The sequence below is a fragment of the Ranitomeya variabilis genome, chromosome 7 (genome assembly GCF_051348905.1).
Source record: "Ranitomeya variabilis isolate aRanVar5 chromosome 7, aRanVar5.hap1, whole genome shotgun sequence".
In the NCBI taxonomy this organism is placed as follows: Eukaryota; Metazoa; Chordata; class Amphibia; order Anura; family Dendrobatidae; genus Ranitomeya; species Ranitomeya variabilis.
In genome coordinates this window covers 24,590,048-24,608,405 of record NC_135238.1, presented here as the reverse complement: position 1 = coordinate 24,608,405, position 18,358 = coordinate 24,590,048, and the positions used below count along the sequence as shown (strand labels likewise).

Genomic DNA, 18,358 nt, shown 5'->3' with positions numbered 1-18,358 from the left:
GAGACGTTCCTCTGCAGGAATCTCTCTACGGAGCTGGGTGTCCTGTCTCCGGATGGCTCCTTGGACAAGACCAAGCAAATCCCCAAAGGTCTCGAGACATCCTGGTATATTCCGGAAATTTCTCTGGGTTAGCATTGAGCTCGCTGTATAGGGTGTGGTAGGCTCCATGGCTCTCCCGGACTTCAATAATGAGGCGTCTCCAATAACGTCTATCTCTATTTCTTTGTTGCTCACAAGTAAACGCATAGGCAATAAACAGCTTTATACCTAAATCCAGGTTGAAATCAAAGCTTTCCATGTGAAGATCCATCGTGACACAGGATACAGGAGCAAAATCTGAAGATTTCAGCTGTCCAAGGGTCTATAACACACGCCCACTGTTGTCCTATTGGCGGTGTCTGTTTATCTAGATTTTTCTCCTGTAAAATTTTCCACCATGCCCACAAAAAAATGCAAACGCATGAAAAAGCATGCAAACGCTGCGTTTTTTTGACCTCATGCGTAAGCTGATGCGTCTAAAAACCGCTGCGTTTGCATGCGGTTTACCGTACGTTTGAGGTTGCGGAAGATACGCTGCGGATTCAACCGCACATGTGAAACTAGATAGCTAAGCTAAATGGATTTGAATTATGAGAAAACGTTGAGGAGAATAGAATCTCTCCGCTTTATGCAGAAGGTCATACTGTATTAAGTCTTTTGAAATACTTAAACAGGAATCTGGCCTGCCGAATAGCAGCATTTTTTTTAATATTTACAATTATGACATGAAGGTTTGGTGCAGTCTAGATCCCACTCATTGAACCCAATAGCAAATGGTGGTGATATGGTGGTGACTGGAGGGGGTATGAAAGGAATTATATCATTACACTATAAATGTCTCCTGGAAGTTAAGACTCAAACAAGGCTCTGGTTCTGTAAAAGAAAAGTGGCGAAACGATATCAGCCCTATAAATGATGACATGTATTTGATGAAATATAGCAAGAAATGCCATACAAGGTTAAGAACCAAGAGAAAATGAAAAATGAGCAGGGCACTTAGATGCCCCAAGGAATGGCACAATGCAGATGGGCATGTATGAAGGAATGAGGAGGAGATGAATTATAAATAAAAAGAACAGGCAAACGTCAAAGGTAAATGATACCATAATAATAAGGTACAAGTATATACAGTATACAAAGTTTGGACACATCATACGAAGAGAGTAATCACTTGAGAAGGACATTATGGCGGGAAGAATAGAAGGATCAAGGCGAAGAAGACCAGCAACTCGATAGTTTCATACTGTCAAGATAACAGCGGAGAAGACCCTGGTGGACCTATCTAGGCATCTACAAGATCAATCTTTCTACAGAGCGTTCATCCATCAAGTCGCCAAGGCTCGAGACTTAGCTGAAGGCCGTTAATAATAATATACAGTATGTAGTAGTGCCAGCTATTATCAATAGGCATAAATGAAGATAGTAATGCTAGACATCCAACATATATATAGTGGTAACAGGAATCACAAACAGCAGAGAAAAGCACCCAATATATAACTTAATTTAAAGGGAAGGTGCCGCGGTTTTTAATTTTGCATTAATAATTATTGATTATATAATCAATTATTTTTAATACAAACTTAAAAGTACCACTTTATTAGATTTTTGTTTATTAAATTTTACTTGGGGCTGTCATTTTCATTTGGGGGTATGTAAGTGTCTGAGCATGACTCACATATGGCAACCCCTAGGTACATTCAGCCTTGAGAGAGGGTCGCGAGCCACATTCAGCTCCCGCCCCCCCCCCTCACAATAGTGGCAACCAAAGCCCCCATTATACACATAATGGTAACCAAAGCTTTTCCACAAAAATCAATCACTCCAAAGCAGTATACAAAGATCCAGGGGTTCCTACAATACCACACATTCAGTATTCTATCAAGCACTCCCAAGTCACAGTCACATCCAGCTTCAAACACCTCCTCTGACACGTGTGGTGTCATCTTGTCTCTAGCGTACCATACTTAATTCATCTCAAAACCCCTAACACCAGTATATGTGCATCCAGATCTGCTCTTCTGTGCAGGGCTGCTCACAAAATTCATCATTTTCAGATGTGCTCTTCATACCTGTTTGCTAGAACTGGAGCTAATGCTCCAAGCTGACAGACAGCCGCGAGCCACAATTAATAGGACCGCGAGCCACATGTGGCTCCCGAGCTACAGGTTGGGGACCCCTGCTCTAAGGGTATATGCACTTGTAAGAATTTCTTGCAGAAAATTCCTGAAGAAAACCGGACATTTTCTGCAAGAAAACCACATGCATTTTTTTCGTTTTTTTAGCGTGTCTTTTCGCGTTTTTTTCTGGAGCTTTCCCAATGCATTATATAGCAGGAAAAACGCGAAAAAAACGCAAAATTAATGAACATGCTGCGTTTTTTTACCGCAATGCTTTTTTTTGCGGAAAAAAACGCATCGTGTGCGCAAAAATTGCAGAATGCATTCTAAATGATAGAATGCATATGTATGCGTTTTTATCGTATTTTTATAGTGAAAAAAAAGCAAAAAAACCGCAACGTGTGCACACAGCCTAAGCGCGCATGTGATACACTCCATGTATTTAACCCCAGCTTACGATACAGCGAGCAGCACCAACTAAACGTTTTTTTAAAAACGTTAATACTTTACATTTTTTTCAATTGTTGAAAAAAAAAAATGTTGTCACTGTCTCCACCTTCGGACAAACTGAACATGAAGAGGAAGTCAGGGATCAGCTGCAGCCCAGACTTCCTTTTCATGTTTAGTTTGTCCGAAGGCGGGAACAGTGACGCCAGTGCTGATTGGACGCCGGGCGTCACGTGTCATTCACAGCCCTGGAACCGTGAGTGCTGACACCGCTAGAAAGACACTGGCACAGGAGGGGAGTATGGGCTTATTATTTTATCGGAGCTGAACATTTACATCAAGAAGGGGTTATCCTAGTAGTGGACAACCGCTCTAAAGATCTATACATGCTCCTAGATGCATTTTCTGGACTCCGAGGTAATTAGTTAGTCCTACACACATAAGGTCACATGGACATGTAGCCTGGTATATTATACATGTCGGGTTGGCCACACATTGGAGTCCCCTTATCATTATTACTGGTATCATTCACCTCTGACTATTGCGCCTTCTTTTTATTTATCTATACTTCCTTCATACATGCCCATCTACATTGTGCCTCCCTTGGGGCATCTATCTGCAATGCTCATTTTTCCTTTTGTCTGGTTCTTTACCTTGTATGTCTTCCTTGTATAGCATTTATATAGGTTTTTATCATTTTTTCAATAAAGTTATCCACTTTTGCATTTATGTATGGTCTTAGTCAGGCTTCTCGCGTTGGGGTCTTTGCCACTTAGGTTTGGTTAAGGAACCAGCCATCTTCAGAAGCCTTCAGAGACCCCATAACTTCTCCACATGACAAGGCTTAGCGCATGGATTCAGAACAAAAGGCAGAACTTGCTACATGGAGTCTAATATAATGAGAACAGTTTCAATGCTCAATACATACAAAAAGTAGATAACAGGGTGGGAGTGGTCAAAATGGATATTTTACCCCGATTCCTCTATCTCTTTCAGACTGCTCCAGTGCAGGTTCCGGATTGCTTTTTCAGGCGCCTGCAGTCAGCCATCAATAGCTTTATTTGGGGAACTAAGAAGCCGCAGACTCGATTCTCAGTGTTAGTGAGACCCAAGACTAAGGGAGTCTTGCTCTCTAGGATTATCGACTGGAGGTTCAGTGATGCTCATAAACAGTGGGTGCTTCTGGAGAAACTTTTATCGCCCTCTTCTTTGTACTGGCTGCCTTGGCTGGGGGGGACTGGAGGCCCACCTGTGTCGAGTTTTGCTCCACTCACACAGATTGTTTTGAGGTTTTGGGATAGATCCTATGTGAAATTACGCCTGACCTCCCGATTGAGCAGACTGAGTCCCCTTTTTGACAATCCGGCCTTTCCCCCAGCAATGAATAGATCTACGTATCTGTGTTGGTCACGACTTGACAGGGTGGGACTGGGTCAGGTGAAGGATAAGCTTGCGGGGCTCTCCGGCGTGCGGGGGTTACGAGGTTCTGATCTTACGACACCGCTGTCCTGGCTAGAGTTTCTGCAATTGCGGAGCTTTCTTTCCAGTGTGCCGATGGGGGAGCTGACGCCATTTGAGTCCCTGATGCTCCCTACCGAGGGTCCCTCCCACGTGGTTTCGGTGCTCTATGGCCTGGTCTTGAATTCACTTCCCCCTACTACGCTGGGATTTATGGAGGCTTGGGAGAGAGACCTGGGGATCACCTTTTCTGAGGCGGATAGTCTGAAAATTTTCACTCTTGCACATAAGATGACGATGTCCAGTCAGGCGCAGGAGAGGAATTATAAATTACTGACACGCTGGTATAGGTGTCCCACCTTTCTCCACAGGATTAAACCGGAGATCTCGGACGCCTGCTGGAGATGTGGCTCCGCAACGGGCTCTATGCTTCATGTTTGGTGGTCCCCTGCAACCCTTCTGGAACTCAGTTTTCAATGCCTTTCACTTGATGACTGGGGTCCGCCACGAGCCCTCCCCCCAAATGGCCCTACTGTCCCTGATACCCAGTTCGATAGCTTCCGTTAAAAAGGGGATCCTGAGATTTTGCCTAATAGCTGCCAGGGCAGTTATTCCCCGGCATTGGAGGTCTACTGAGGTCCCCTCCACGGAGGAATGGATAGCTGAAATGGATAGCTTACATCGTCTGGAGTCGATGGTGGTGGGTGATGGTGATGCTGCATATGACCAGGGGTGCACCTGGTTCCTCTGGCAATCCTTCAAGGAGAGCACCAGGTTCCTGACTTGGCTGAGTACATACTCATAATTCTCAATACGTGGGCGTGTACATTGCTGGGTCTCTCTTAACCCTCCCTCCTTACTCCCCTTTTCCCCTTTTTTTTTCTTTTTCTCTTTTTTACCCTTTCTCCTATTTCTACAATTGCTTTTCTTACAGGTTCTGTATTTTGTATATAAGGTCTATGTCCCAAGGTGATTCTCAAGATGAGAACCATGTACCCTTTATGTGCCAGAGTTCTTGTTCAACTACACTTGTGCTTGTTCAACTACACTTGTGCTGTGTTCTCAGAGATGTAATGTATAGCTCTGGACATTGTAATGATTCTTTTTACTGTTTTTCCTGTTTAAAATTTCAATAAATATATTTACTGAAAAAAAAAAAAAGTAGAAAACAAATGACATTCAGTAAAAAGTTGCAAACAAGTTTCTTAAAATAAAAGGAAATATAAACCAGAAACCTAACACTCACGTTTTGTGTAAAGTATCCAGAGCTCGGGGGAGACAGAAATCGGGACAAGTCCTCAATTCAATTGAGCTAAGAACTGACCAAAGTCTTAAGGTACCGTTACACTAAACGATTTACCAACGATCACGACCAGCGATACGACCTGGCCGTGATCGTTGGTAAGTCGTTGTGTGGTCGCTGGAGAGCTGTCACACAGACAGCTCTTCAGCGAAAAACGATGCCGAAGTCCCCGGGTAACCAGGGAAAACATCGGGTTACTAAGTGCAGGGCCGCGCTTAGTAATCCGATGTTTACCCTGGTTACCATTGTAAATGTAAAAAAAACCAAACACTACATACTTACATTCCGGTGTCTGTCATGTCCCTCGCCGTCAGCTTCCCGCACTGACTGTGTCAGTGCTGGCCGTAAAGCACAGCACAGCGGTGACGTCACCGCTGTGCTCTGCTTTTACTTTATGGCCGGCGCTCACAGTCAGTGCGGGAAGCTGACGGCGAGGGACGGGACAGACATCAGAAGGTGAGTATGTACTGTTTTTTTTTTTTTACATTTACAATGGTAACCAGGGTAAACATCGGGTTACTAAGCGCGGCCCTGCGCTTAGTAACCCGATGTTTACCCTGGTTACAAGCGAACACATCGCTGGATCGGTGTCACACACACCGATCCAGCGATGACAGCGGGTGATCCAGCGACGAAATAAAGTTCTGGACTTCTAGCTCTGACCAGCGATGTCACAGCAGGATCCTGATCGCTGCTGCGTGTCAAACACAACGAGATCGCTATCCAGGACGCTGCAACGTCACGGATCGCTGTCGTTCTCGTTGGAAAGTTGCTCAGTGTGACGGTACGGCTACTTTCACACTAGCGTCGGGCTCGGCCCGTCGCAGTGCGTCGGGCCGAGGTTACCGACGCTAGCGTTGTATACGCCGCACAACGGGGGCAGCGGATGCATTTTTCCAGCTCATCCGCTGCCCCATTGTGAGGTGCGGGGAAGTGCAGGGAGGTGGGGGCGGAGTTCCGGCCGTGCATGCGCGGTCGGAAAAAGCAGACCGTCGGCAGCAAAAAACGTTACATGTAACGTTTTTTGCAACCAACGGTCCGCCACAACACAGCGCAACTGTCGCACGACGGTTGCGACGTGTGTCAATTCGTCGCAATGCGTCGTTAATGTTAGTCTATGGACAAAAAACGCATCCTGCAAGCACTTTTGCAGGATGCGTTTTTTGACCAAAACGACGCATTGCGACGGAGGACAAAAAATGCCAGTGTGAAAGTAGCCTACCTTTACACACATTCTTAGGACCTGGTGTTTTGTTGCCCAGCCCCCATTCTGTGATGTCACCTCCAGGCCAGGGTCAGGTTACTTGAATTTTAAGGCTTTTTATGTTGAAGTGATCCCAGCACCTCTGGAATGTGATGTGTAAGTTCAGAGAAATACAATGGCCAGACCTACTGTGGAAATAGCAAGGGGTCCACCCAGGAGGGGGGAAGGGTGGAGTTAGAGTAGGCGAGGACTCTATATAATATGGGAAAGATCGCTCAGTGCACATCGTTTAAATGGGTGGTCCGAAACGAAATTTTATTTTCATCCAAAACTCTTTTTCACGTCATAATCTAATCTTTTTTTCTAATATACTTTAATTAAAAATTCCCTATCTACACTATTTACTTCCTTTTTGATGACGCTTTGTTTGAGAAGGATTTCCTCTCTAAATCAAATATCAATTCGTTTTACACTTCTTCCATCATCATTCACTGCATAAAGCCCCATCTCAGGCCAATATTTATCGCACTCGTTTCCTATTCAAGATCACTTCCCTGCACCTTCCCCTGAAGATCTTCTTTTGAGTCTTTCTCACACTATTTCACAATGTTTATGCTTTTTTCACTTTTCTACCGTACCACCATCTCCCCAGATTGCTCTCCCGATAAGGGTATGTGCACACATTGGGGATTTTGCTGCGGATCCGCAGCGTTTCTGCAGCTGCGGGTCCGCAGCAGTTTCCCATGAGTTTACAGTTCAATGTAAACCTATGGGAAACCGAAAACGCTGTGCACATGCTGCGGGAAAAAACGCACGGGAACGCAGCGGTTTACAATCCGCAGCATGTCACTTCTTTGTGCGGAATCGCGGCGATTCTGCACACATAGGAATGTATTGATCCGCTTACTTCCCGCATGGGGCTATGCCCACCATGCGGGAAGTAAGCGGATCATGCGCGGATGGTACCCGGGGTGGAGGAGAGGAGACTCTCCTCCAGGCCCTGGGAACCATATTTGTGTAAAAAAAAAAAGAATTAAAATAAAAAATAATGATATACTCACCTTCTGATGGCCCCTGAAGTCCTCCCGCCTCTCAGCGCTGCACGCGGCTGTCCGGTCGCAGGGTTGCTATGCGAGCAGGACCTGCGATGACGTCGCGATCACATGACCGTGACGTCACGAAGGTCCTTCTCGCATAGCATCTTTGGAACCGGACCGCCGCGTGCAGCGCCGAGGAGATCGGGATGTCGGAGGGTGAGTATAACCATTTTTTTTATTATTTTTAACATTACTATTGATGGTGCATATGCATCATCAATAGTAAAACAAGTGCAGGAGTAAACCCGCAGCGGGAACCGCAAGACAAACTGCGATAAATCTGCAGGGATAACCGCAGCGGTTTCGCCCTGCAGATTTATCAAATCCGCTGTGGGAGAACCCGCAGAGGACCCTTCCTACGTGTGCACATAGCCTTAATGTTCTATTTTATGCCCTATTCATGGGCTCATCCTGGATTCTATCCCACTTCTGCACTGATTATTATTATAGCGCCATTTATTCCATGGCGCTTTACATGTGGTTATTTCACTACTTTCTTTTTAACACGTTGCCCTTAATTAATCTATTTATACTTTATCATTCAAATGATTAGTTCCCTTTCCTGCATCACTTTTCCCTCATCTGCCAAGGTGGCTCCTCCATTAAATGTTCCCCTTCTGGCCCCTATTCACGGCCCCATCCCAGGACAGAGCACAATCCCATCATTCAACATTCCCCTCATCATCATTCAACATTCAGAGATTTACCTCATGTCTCTTGTTCATGCTTTCCTTCTTCCTGGCTGTCTCTGGCTCCGCCCCTCCCTGTAGCCCCGCCCCTCCCATGTGACCCCACAGGCTGAGCTGTGAGGCGTCCTGTCTCCTCTGCTGACTGCAGGCTGTGGTGATTCCTGCTACACTGCACCAAATACTCAGCAGTGAAGGACACTCACTTCAGGAGACTCTCCGATCTCTTCCTGGATTTCTGCTCCATGAAGGAGGAAGAGAAAACATATATCCTGCTAGTAGAAGAGTGTGCGGGGGAGTTAGCTGCGCAGTATGTGAGCATATGCCATACGCTGCGAGAAAGACAACTATGATATGCCATGAACTTCCTTATCCTCATCCTGTGCCCCATCCATCGTCGTCCCTATCCCTACTGTATACTTGCTTTGGTAAAACTAATGTTTATTTTTTTCTGCCAATAAAGCTTCCTTGAATTTGACTCCTTCCTCCCTGTGTCAGGACTGCAGCGCTGAGTGCTATCTCTTGGGGGTGGGGAGCTGTACAGTATTGAGCGCTATCTCTCGGTGGGGCTATACGGACCTACTGCTGCTGGAGGATTGTGCCAAACCTCCAGAGAAACACCTTTGATCGCCAATGGCAAAATCGCCCCCATCCTAACCGTCCCCTCCAGCTACTTGGAGTCTCTCTTAGGGCTCATACTAAATTGCGAGATAAACAGATAATCTGGCGGACAATCTGATAAAAAATTGGATTGCACTCTGACCAATGTTATTCAATGGGTTACATCTCATCTGCAATTTTTTTCTTAGCCGAAATCATAGTGAGATAAAAAACTGCAGCATGCTGGAATTTGCTGCGTAGCTCGGACAAGTCTCGCCAAAGCAAGTCAATGGGTGCGAGAAAAAAAAAAATGGCACGACACATGGACCATGTGAGTGTCCTCCGATTTATGCACATCGATGTCCTTTGAAAAGCCGGCAATTCATCTGCCGCGTACTGTAAAATCACAGCATGAACCAACAAAATAGAATAGATATATACACATAGAATAGATATAAAGATGTCAGTCACTTATATAATTAGTGCAGCTTACTGTACATGTATTTAATTAATAAATGATTATTTTTCTGAAAATAATGGTGTGGGATCCCACGTAATTTTCCAAACCAGCAGATGGAAGGTGGACAGCTGTGGGCAGATGTTTATAGCCTGGGAAGGGGGTAATACCCATGGAGCTTCCCAGGCTATTATCAGTTCACAGCTGTATACTTAGCCTTTACTGGTTATTCAAATGGGGGATCCCTCTATAATTAATTACCAGCAGAGACTAGGCAAACAGCTGAGGGCTGATATTAATAGTCGAGGAAGGGGGCCATGAATACTGGCCCCAAAGGCTAAAAACATCAGCTCTCAGCCGCCTCAGAAAAGGCGCATCTACAAGATGTGCCAATTCTGATACTTAGCCTCACTCTTCCCATTTGCCCTGATGCAGTGGCAAGTGGGGGGGGGGGTTGATGTCACCTTTGTATTGTCAGGTGACCTCAAGCCCAGAGGTTAGTAAAAGAGAGGCATCTATAAGATGCCCCCATTAATAATCCCATAGTCATATAGTATAAAAAGACACACGGAATAAAGTCCTTTAATTGAAATAATGACACAGACTCATATAATCAGTCTTAACTAACCATACTTACAGCATCGTCCATTTGTGAAGACATTGTCCCCTGCAAGATAGTTAAAATAATAACAAACAATATTCATCAACTGTCTGCTGAGAAGATAATCCATCCATTTGTTCCACAACGGGTCTAGCTCTGCTATTGTGAAGGAACAAATTATGAAAGGTTCTCCATTTTGTGCTAGATTCTCCATTTTGTGTTTTTGACTCCATTTTCTTGTTGCTTAAAGATAAATTCTGTTATTTAATTAGGTAAAAGGTTACAGCTGCCATGAAGTAACTTTATCTTGTTGTTCACAAGCCTGGTATGCAACTAGGCTATTGTTCATAATTGGTATAAAGACCTTGAGTCTTCTGTCTCGAGCCAGATAAGAGATTCGGGGGTGTATCACTATACAAGACTGAGGCATCTGTTAGAAAAACACATACTGTGCCAAAAAGACATGACCATATCTGTAGTTTCCATTTTTCCTGTATCCTCATGGGTTAAGTTTTTCCTGCATTCTTATAGGTTAAGAACTGTGAGCGTGTTCTTATGCTGATTGGTTGAAGTATAATTTCTGTGACAATGAAAACTGATATACAAAATAAACGGGGGCCAGAGATCAGCTCGATCCCCCATACAGAGACACACGTCTCCGTCTGGTCATTTTCAGTTGCCGGCAACACCTTGTATATTAATTTGGTAATCACTGGGTTAACCGTGAAGGATCAATTTAAATCCTCCCTCAACAGTTGGCGCTTAACGTGGGGCTCCAAGCAGGAACGCCTCTGCCGCCCGGAGGACAACAAGACAAAGGACCCTCGGACCGGACACAGGCACTGGAAAATTGGGACTGATCATCCCCCACAACAACCACGGTAAGTTGGCAGTTATACTGTCCAGACTGACCGTTTGGTGTGGCTTTCCTGTGTTTGTTGCTGCAAAGAGGATCTGAGGTTTGTCCCCGGAGGTGGGATGATTTTTGGGTGGAATCATATAGAGGTGTAGTTCCGTTGGAAGCCCAGTGCTCGAACCGTACCTCATAAGGGACGGACACCCCGGATTGACCAGTGATGTAATTCTCTTTATAGTCAAAATATCCTGAATTCCTGATCACTGTTAGAATCAGGCGCGGTGAGGTGATCGAAGATTGGGTAGGATGCGTAACTCAGGAATCATATATTTATGTATTTCCAGGGGTGTCCGGAGGGTTAAGTCTAAGACGCCCTCCACCTTTCACTGAGTACCGCGTTTTTGGGTTGTCCCAGCGGGGGACAGAGAGAGACCCAGTGGAATAAAACCGTAAGGCCGTCGGTATTATGCACAACTAAGAAGGATATTTAGCTCTAAAGGAGAATCCGTTTTTGTGGAAGGAAAAGAAGTCTTTGAAGTTGTATTATGAATCTGATATTGTTTGCCCAAAGACGGGGAAAATATTCTCAATCATTGGTTTTTCTAAGGTGTTCTGGTATGTGAATTGTGCGATGAAGATTTTGTAGAAATTAATTAAGTCTAAGAACTACTGTATTTCGTTTGTGTTTGTCTTTGAAATATCCGATGGGAGGGGTCGCGTAGCTGCGCTATTGCTTGTCTCTTTTCTCTGTGTAGAGGAATGCTGTGATCTCTCTTATCTCTGTGTCCTTGGAATGGAGAGAGCACATACTGTAACGGTGTTCTCTGTATTTTCTCTGGTAGATCTGTGTCTTGTTTAAAGCGACAACATTGTTTTTAAGTATAAAGAAATATTATAATCTGGAATTTGAAAGTGAAATCTAGTGTCTAGTTTTAGAAGGAAATTTGTAAGTGATTGGTAAAAGCAAGTTGAGTGGTTGATATATAGCAAATTGAGGATCAACAGAGGAAGTGAATTCTGATGAATAATGTGTCAGAAAGACAAACAATTAAAAATGATGATCTGGAACAGGGGGTCTCCCTGCTTGATGATAAGGTCCCTCCCCAGGAAATCAAGCCTCTTCTCCCGACTGTAAGCTCTGTGCCCCTCAATCCCAAAGCACCAATATATACTGGGGGCAGATTTATTATCACAGTTCCGCTCCAGAATACAATTCCAAGATGATGGTCAGATGGTCCTTACGTTATATAACCCCTATGCAGATGAATATAATGAGATCTGTATCCTACATGCCCTTCCCACAGTTATGATGGTCCTGATAGACCCAGATTCTCCCCCAATAATGCCTGTAGAACCAGTAAAAGTGTTTCTCAAACCTGGTGCCCCTTTTCCCAAAGTCCATCAGTACCCTTTGAAACATGATCAGGAGCAGTGCCTCAAGGGGCAAATACAAACGTTACTCGATAATGGTGTCCTGATACCCTGTGTTTCCCCATGGAACACGCCCTTGTTTCCCATTAAGAAAAAGACTCCACCCGACCAACCCCCTGTGTACCGGCTGGTACAAGGTCTACGGGCAGTTAATGCAGTTACTGTTCCAGAAACTCCGGTGCCTAATCCACATACTCTTTTGTCCCAGATATCTCAGGATGCTGCTTGGTTCATGGTTATCGATCTTGCCAATGTCTTCTTCAGCATTCCATTACACCCAGATTGCCAGTTTCTGTTTGCATTCACTTATCAGGGATAACAATTGACGCGGACAGTTATGCCACAGGGGGCCCAAAAAAAAGAAGTCCCAATCAGTTTGCAAAAAATATGGGAGAGTGTCTTTTACCCTGGCAGTTAGAACACCCCTATGTCATGCTGCTTCAGTATGTGGATGATCTTTTGTTGTGTGAACGGACAGAGCAGGAAACCATTGTTGCCACTGTTAGTTTTCTCAAGTATCTGGCAGATCTGAACTGTCGGGTTTCGGCCTCGAAATTTCGGTTCTGCCTTGGTCAAGTGATATTTTTGGGTCACTGTCTCCTTCAGGGTGCCAGACACCTCACAAAAGAAAGAAAAATAGCCGTCAGCTCCCTTCCTTTACCAAAAGATGAGACTGAACTCCAGCGTTTTCTTGGACTATGTACTTATTGTTGTCAGTGGATACCGGACGCATCCCGTATAATGCAACCTTTCTACAATGCCCTGAAAGACGGTTCAAGATATGCTGATGATTTGGCAGATTCCACACCAGATACGCTGTTACTACGGAAGATACTGTAGTGCACGGAGCTGCACTCCCTCCCTCACTGTCAGCACAAGAAGTAGAACTTCAGGCCCTGTCTACTGCATGTGTTCTGGCCAAAGACAGGTGGGCTAATATATACACGGACTCACAGTATGCATTTGGTATTGCTCATGATTTAGGAGCCCTATGGGCCAATCGAGGGTTTATTACCACCGCCGGGACTCCAGTGAAGAATGCTGAAGCTGTTAAAACCCTCATGGACTCAATCAAATTACCCACTGATGGTCCATACCCCACACGATGTATATAGTATCCCTAACCAAGTATAATCTAGCCACATGTCCATGACCAGACAGCTGCGACTTCGGTGTGCTATTCTCATGCCTACTAATGTGACTTTGAAAAGGTGCACTGTCCTAAACCCCGCTACTCTTCTCCTAGTACCTATGGATCCAAAGGGGGGAGGAGTAGGTGACATGAAAAAGGACACTCTTTTTCTTTTTCTTTCTAAAATGGATCCAGAGGAACAAGATTAGGTTTCCAAACCATATGATGTCTAGAATTGATGTCTCAGGAAACGGCTAGTCTCTAGTGTGCCCATTCTAATGCTGATTTTGAGCTTTTTGTAGATGGATCCTGTCACCAAGATGACCAAGGACGCTACTGTACCAGATATGCTGTGGTCTCAGAACATGAGGTAATCAAGGCAGAGTCAATGCCAGCTCATATGTCTGCACAAGAAGCAGAGCAAACTAGCAGAAGGTAAGACTGTAAATATCTACACTGATTCCAGGTATGCTTTTGGCATTGCACACGATTATGGGCCTATCTGGAGAGCCAGGGCTTTCCTGACAGCAAATGGCCACCCCATTAAACGTGCTGAGGCAGTCCAGCAACTTATGAATGCACTACAGCTTCCCACCCAAGCAGGCATCATAAAGGTAAAGGCACATACCAAAGGCACTGATGGACGGACAAAAGGGTAACGCACTGGCAGACCAGGCTGCCAAGAAAGCAGCAAGCACTCCTGTAGCCTCTCAAGTACATCACCTAGACACCCCACCATCTCCACTTGTGTTGAAAGACATCTTAGCCCAGTTACAAGAACAGGCAAGTAAGGAATAGAAAAATAGGTGGCAAAAGATAGGGGCTTGCTCTGATACCGTCACTGGATTATGGGGGAGGGGTGAAAAGGTCTGCCTACCACAGGTACTGTACCCAATGATGGCACAGGTTCTGCACGGGAATGTGCACCACTCGAAGACGGCCATGTGTGACACCCTACAGAAACAATGGATTGCCCCCGAGTTTTCCACCTGCGCAGAAAGGCAGGTACAGAGCTGCATGATATGTGCCACACATAATCAGGGTAGGACAGTGAAAACCCCATCCAAACACACTCCCCGGCCCTTTAACCAATTCCAGAGACTGCAGAATGATTATATTCAGTTACCCAGGGTAGGGACGTATGAGTATGTGTTGGTCTGCATTGATTTATTTTCAGGTTGGCCAGAAGCCTACCCAGTTGCCAAAGCTACGGCTAAGACAACGGCGAAGAAACTGATGGCTGAGATCATATGCAGGTATGGAGTTCCTGAAGTCATTGAAAGCGATCAGGGTTCCCATTTTACTGGAGAGATCATGTCAGAGGTAATGGCAGCACTGGGGGTAAGTCAAGCATTGCATACTCCATCCGCAGAGTAGTGGAAGAGTGGAGAGACTAAATGGAACTCTTAAGCTTAAAATCCAGAAGGCAATGACAGAGACTGGTAAACCACGGACAGAATGCCTTCCTCTAGCTTTGTTTCCAGTAATATATACCCCAAACAGGAAGACAGGACTGTCACCGTATAAGATTCTGTTTGGCAGGAGCCCCAATCTTGAATGTTTCTTTCCACAACAGTTGCAGCTCAAGTACCAGGACTTGACTAGCTATGTGCAGGCCTTACATGGACACCTTGCCAAAGTGCATTTAACTGTCTTCAGTTCTTTTCCAGACCCAGACAAGGTTCCTGGACACCATCCCTTTGTGCCAGGAGACCTGGTGTATGTGAAAAAGTTTGTGTGCAGAGATTGTCTCCAGACAAGATTTGAAGGACTCCACACGGTGATCCTGGTCACCCCCACTGCAGTAAAACTTGAAGGAAAGAGCACCTGGATCCACGCCTCACACTGTAAAAGAGACCGAACCAGTGTTTAGTCACAGTAGTGACTGAAGGGAAATGTTGCTGTTGTTTTTGATCCTGGAACTGAGGGCCATCCTTGCCCCTACCTCTTCGGCCCCTATTGTAAATAAGAATGCTGGCCCCACTATTCTCTGGGTAAACCTGACAGCCCCGGTGAATATCTGGCGATTTGATTTCTGTGATGTAGTCAAGTGCCTCGAGACTGAACGGGTGGTAGAGGGGATCATCCAGTTTTATATATGTGTTACCAGAAATGACAACAATAACTGTTATTATTGGGCAGATGCTGCCTGGAATACGGGAGATGATTGGGGATATAAATCTAGTGAAGCCATGTTCTCTAAGGATAGGATGGGTAGGAGTCTTCGTGAGAGAATGCATCTAACAGCCCTTCTGCAACCACTTAGGGGCTGTAAATGGGGTAAAAGTTGTCACCCCCTCCTCCTAAATCTCGAAAGCCCCCAATCTGCTGACCTGCAGACATTTGTACTGGGAAGGCATTATAATTATGTATTTAGTAGTGGATACCATGGGAATTTAGGCCCAGGTGAGCATTTGCAAAATGTAGTTAATGAAGTGATACCCATTCCAGGTCTCAGTTGGCAAGAAGTTTTCTCCATAGAAACACAAACAGCCCCAAGGAAAAACCTATGGTTAGAATGGGTGAGATACAATGTAAGAGTCCAGAATATCTCTGTAGGATGTATTGCTTGTGCTGCTGCGAATACACACCTATACACACATGCATTGCTTTTCCCTGATGACAACACCACTGCCTGTGTCATGAATCGTTTGAAAGGTCTGAAGTCCACTGATTGTCCAGATTATGTCCTACTAATTCATGAGAAACCCAAACTAAAGGTTCCAGGAGGAGTAACCGTATTAGCTGACAATTACACCTGCTATAATTCCCACGACACCACAGGTACACCAGTAGGGATCTTCGAGACAAGTTTCTGCAAAGAGAACAGTTCTCTAGATACTGATTTGCTAATTAAACATACACAATATATGTACACCAAAGATACCTGATGAACCTACCAGAAAGAGGAGAAGTCTCGATCAGCTCCACATGAGTTATGAAGAAGATCCACTAGTATATATATTGATGCCATTGGAGTGCCAAGGGGGGTGCCTGACCAGTTTAAAGCCCAGAACCAGATTTATGCCGGCATTGCTTCTATAATCCCACAGGTGCAGATTAATAAAAATGTTGAATGGATCAAATATATATATTACAGTGAACAAAGATTTGTCAATTATAGCTGTGATGCCTTCCAGGGTATAGTTGAGGATTTGGGCCCTAACACTTGTATGACCCGTGCTGCAACCCGACCTAAGAAAATTACACTGAGTCCTGTCCAGACAAGATCACATGTAGTGATATAAGAAGCTGACACAGGATTGTGGTTGGTGGATAGTGGAGACATTAACTTTTGGGAGTAGGCTGACAGTAATCCTTTTGGGAAGGAGCTGTAGACCAGCATGTCATGTCGCCCCCACCACCAGGGAACCAACCACATCAGGTAGGGTAAGACAGATACAGGAGTATTATCCCTGGAGGCCCTCTGACTAGCTAGCTATGCAAAAACAATTGGCTGACCCTGAGAACCAACCTTTCTCATTTTACAAACAAATAATGACAATATGATAGATGTATAAGTACACCTGGGCAGGCCTAGGTAGTTAGTGAAAGCAATCTCGACTGGCACCTTCCTCAATCAAGAAGTAGACCCACCAGAGTACGATGGTACTGATCCAAGGGAGATCCCTAAGTATGTCCCCCTCAAGAGAGTAGACAGAACCCCCCATTCTCAGATGATGCTAAGAGATTTAGTTTAGGGACAGTGGGAGAACTCCATGTGAGGTTAGTGAAGGGTTCAGCTGCCTGGAGGCCTCTCGCTAGGGGAGAGTTTCTGAGGTGTCTGGATGAAGAAATCCACCTCCCCTTTTCCCATCACATGGACAGTCTCGAAGGATCTTTCTTTAAGGGAAAAACTTAGTGTTTAGGGGGATTGTCAAGGTGAAAATATATTTTCTTATATATTTTTTGTACTGCTATATCTTAGACTGTGAAATAATAAGATTTTTCCCTCGCTTGTAGATATTAATGAAACTGTATTTAAAATGGCTGGTAACATGGCACCAGTCATGTGAAGACCAGTACCCCTCGAGCTTAGAGCTTGGGATAGTATCTCTGATGCTGGATATTGATTAACAAAATTTATCTAGGGGGGAATGTGAAGGAACAAATTATGAAAGGTTCTCCATTTTGTGCTAGATTCTCCATTTTGTGTTTTTGACTCCATTTTCTTGTTGCTTAAAGATAAATTCTGTTATTTAATTAGGTAAAAGGTTACAGCTGCCATGAAGTAACTTTATCTTGTTGTTCACAAGCCTGGTATGCAACTAGGCTATTGTTCATAATTGGTATAAAGACCTTGAGTCTTCTGTCTCGAGCCAGATAAGAGATTCGGGGGTGTATCACTATACAAGACTGAGGCATCTGTTAGAAAAACACATACTGTGCCAAAAAGACATGACCATATCTGTAGTTTCCATTTTTCCTGTATCCTCATGGGTTAAGTTTTTCCTGCATTCTTATAGGTTAAGAACTGTGAGCGTGTTCTTATGCTGATTGGTTGAAGTATAATTTCTGTGACAATGAAAACTGATATACAAAATAAACGGGGGCCAGAGATCAGCTCGATCCCCCATACAGAGACACACGTCTCCGTCTGGTCATTTTCAGTTGCCGGCAACACCTTGTATATTAATTTGGTAATCACTGGGTTAACCGTGAAGGATCAATTTAAATCCTCCCTCAACACTATAACTAGATGGTAGGCTGCATGATGCGACCATACAGCCTGCCATTCATAGGAGACCCTGAGCAGTGTCTGCTAACGGTGCCATCAGAAAGGTCCTGGGAGTTCACAGCCAATGAACTCACTTCACCTAACTGACGTCAGCTCTGGCACCATGGGAATGTATGATGATGAGAGTATTCACCAGCTGGCGCTTGTGTAATAAGTAAATAAAATAAAAATTGATGCGCGGTCCAACTAATT

At 44.7% G+C, this 18,358-nt stretch overlaps 1 protein-coding gene and 1 long non-coding RNA gene across 2 annotated transcripts in view; one reads left to right on the top strand and one right to left on the bottom strand.

Moving 5' to 3' along the window:
* The window catches only part of LOC143786182 (uncharacterized), a 113,552-nt gene that overhangs the window by 82,008 nt on the left and 13,186 nt on the right, over positions 1-18,358 (bottom strand). The gene's annotated exons all lie outside the window — the stretch shown is intronic.
* LOC143785581 (uncharacterized) lies at positions 10,175-18,012 on the top strand. The gene is made up of 2 exons (XR_013218021.1): positions 10,175-10,890; positions 13,731-18,012. It is a non-coding gene; the product is annotated as an uncharacterized LOC143785581 (long non-coding RNA).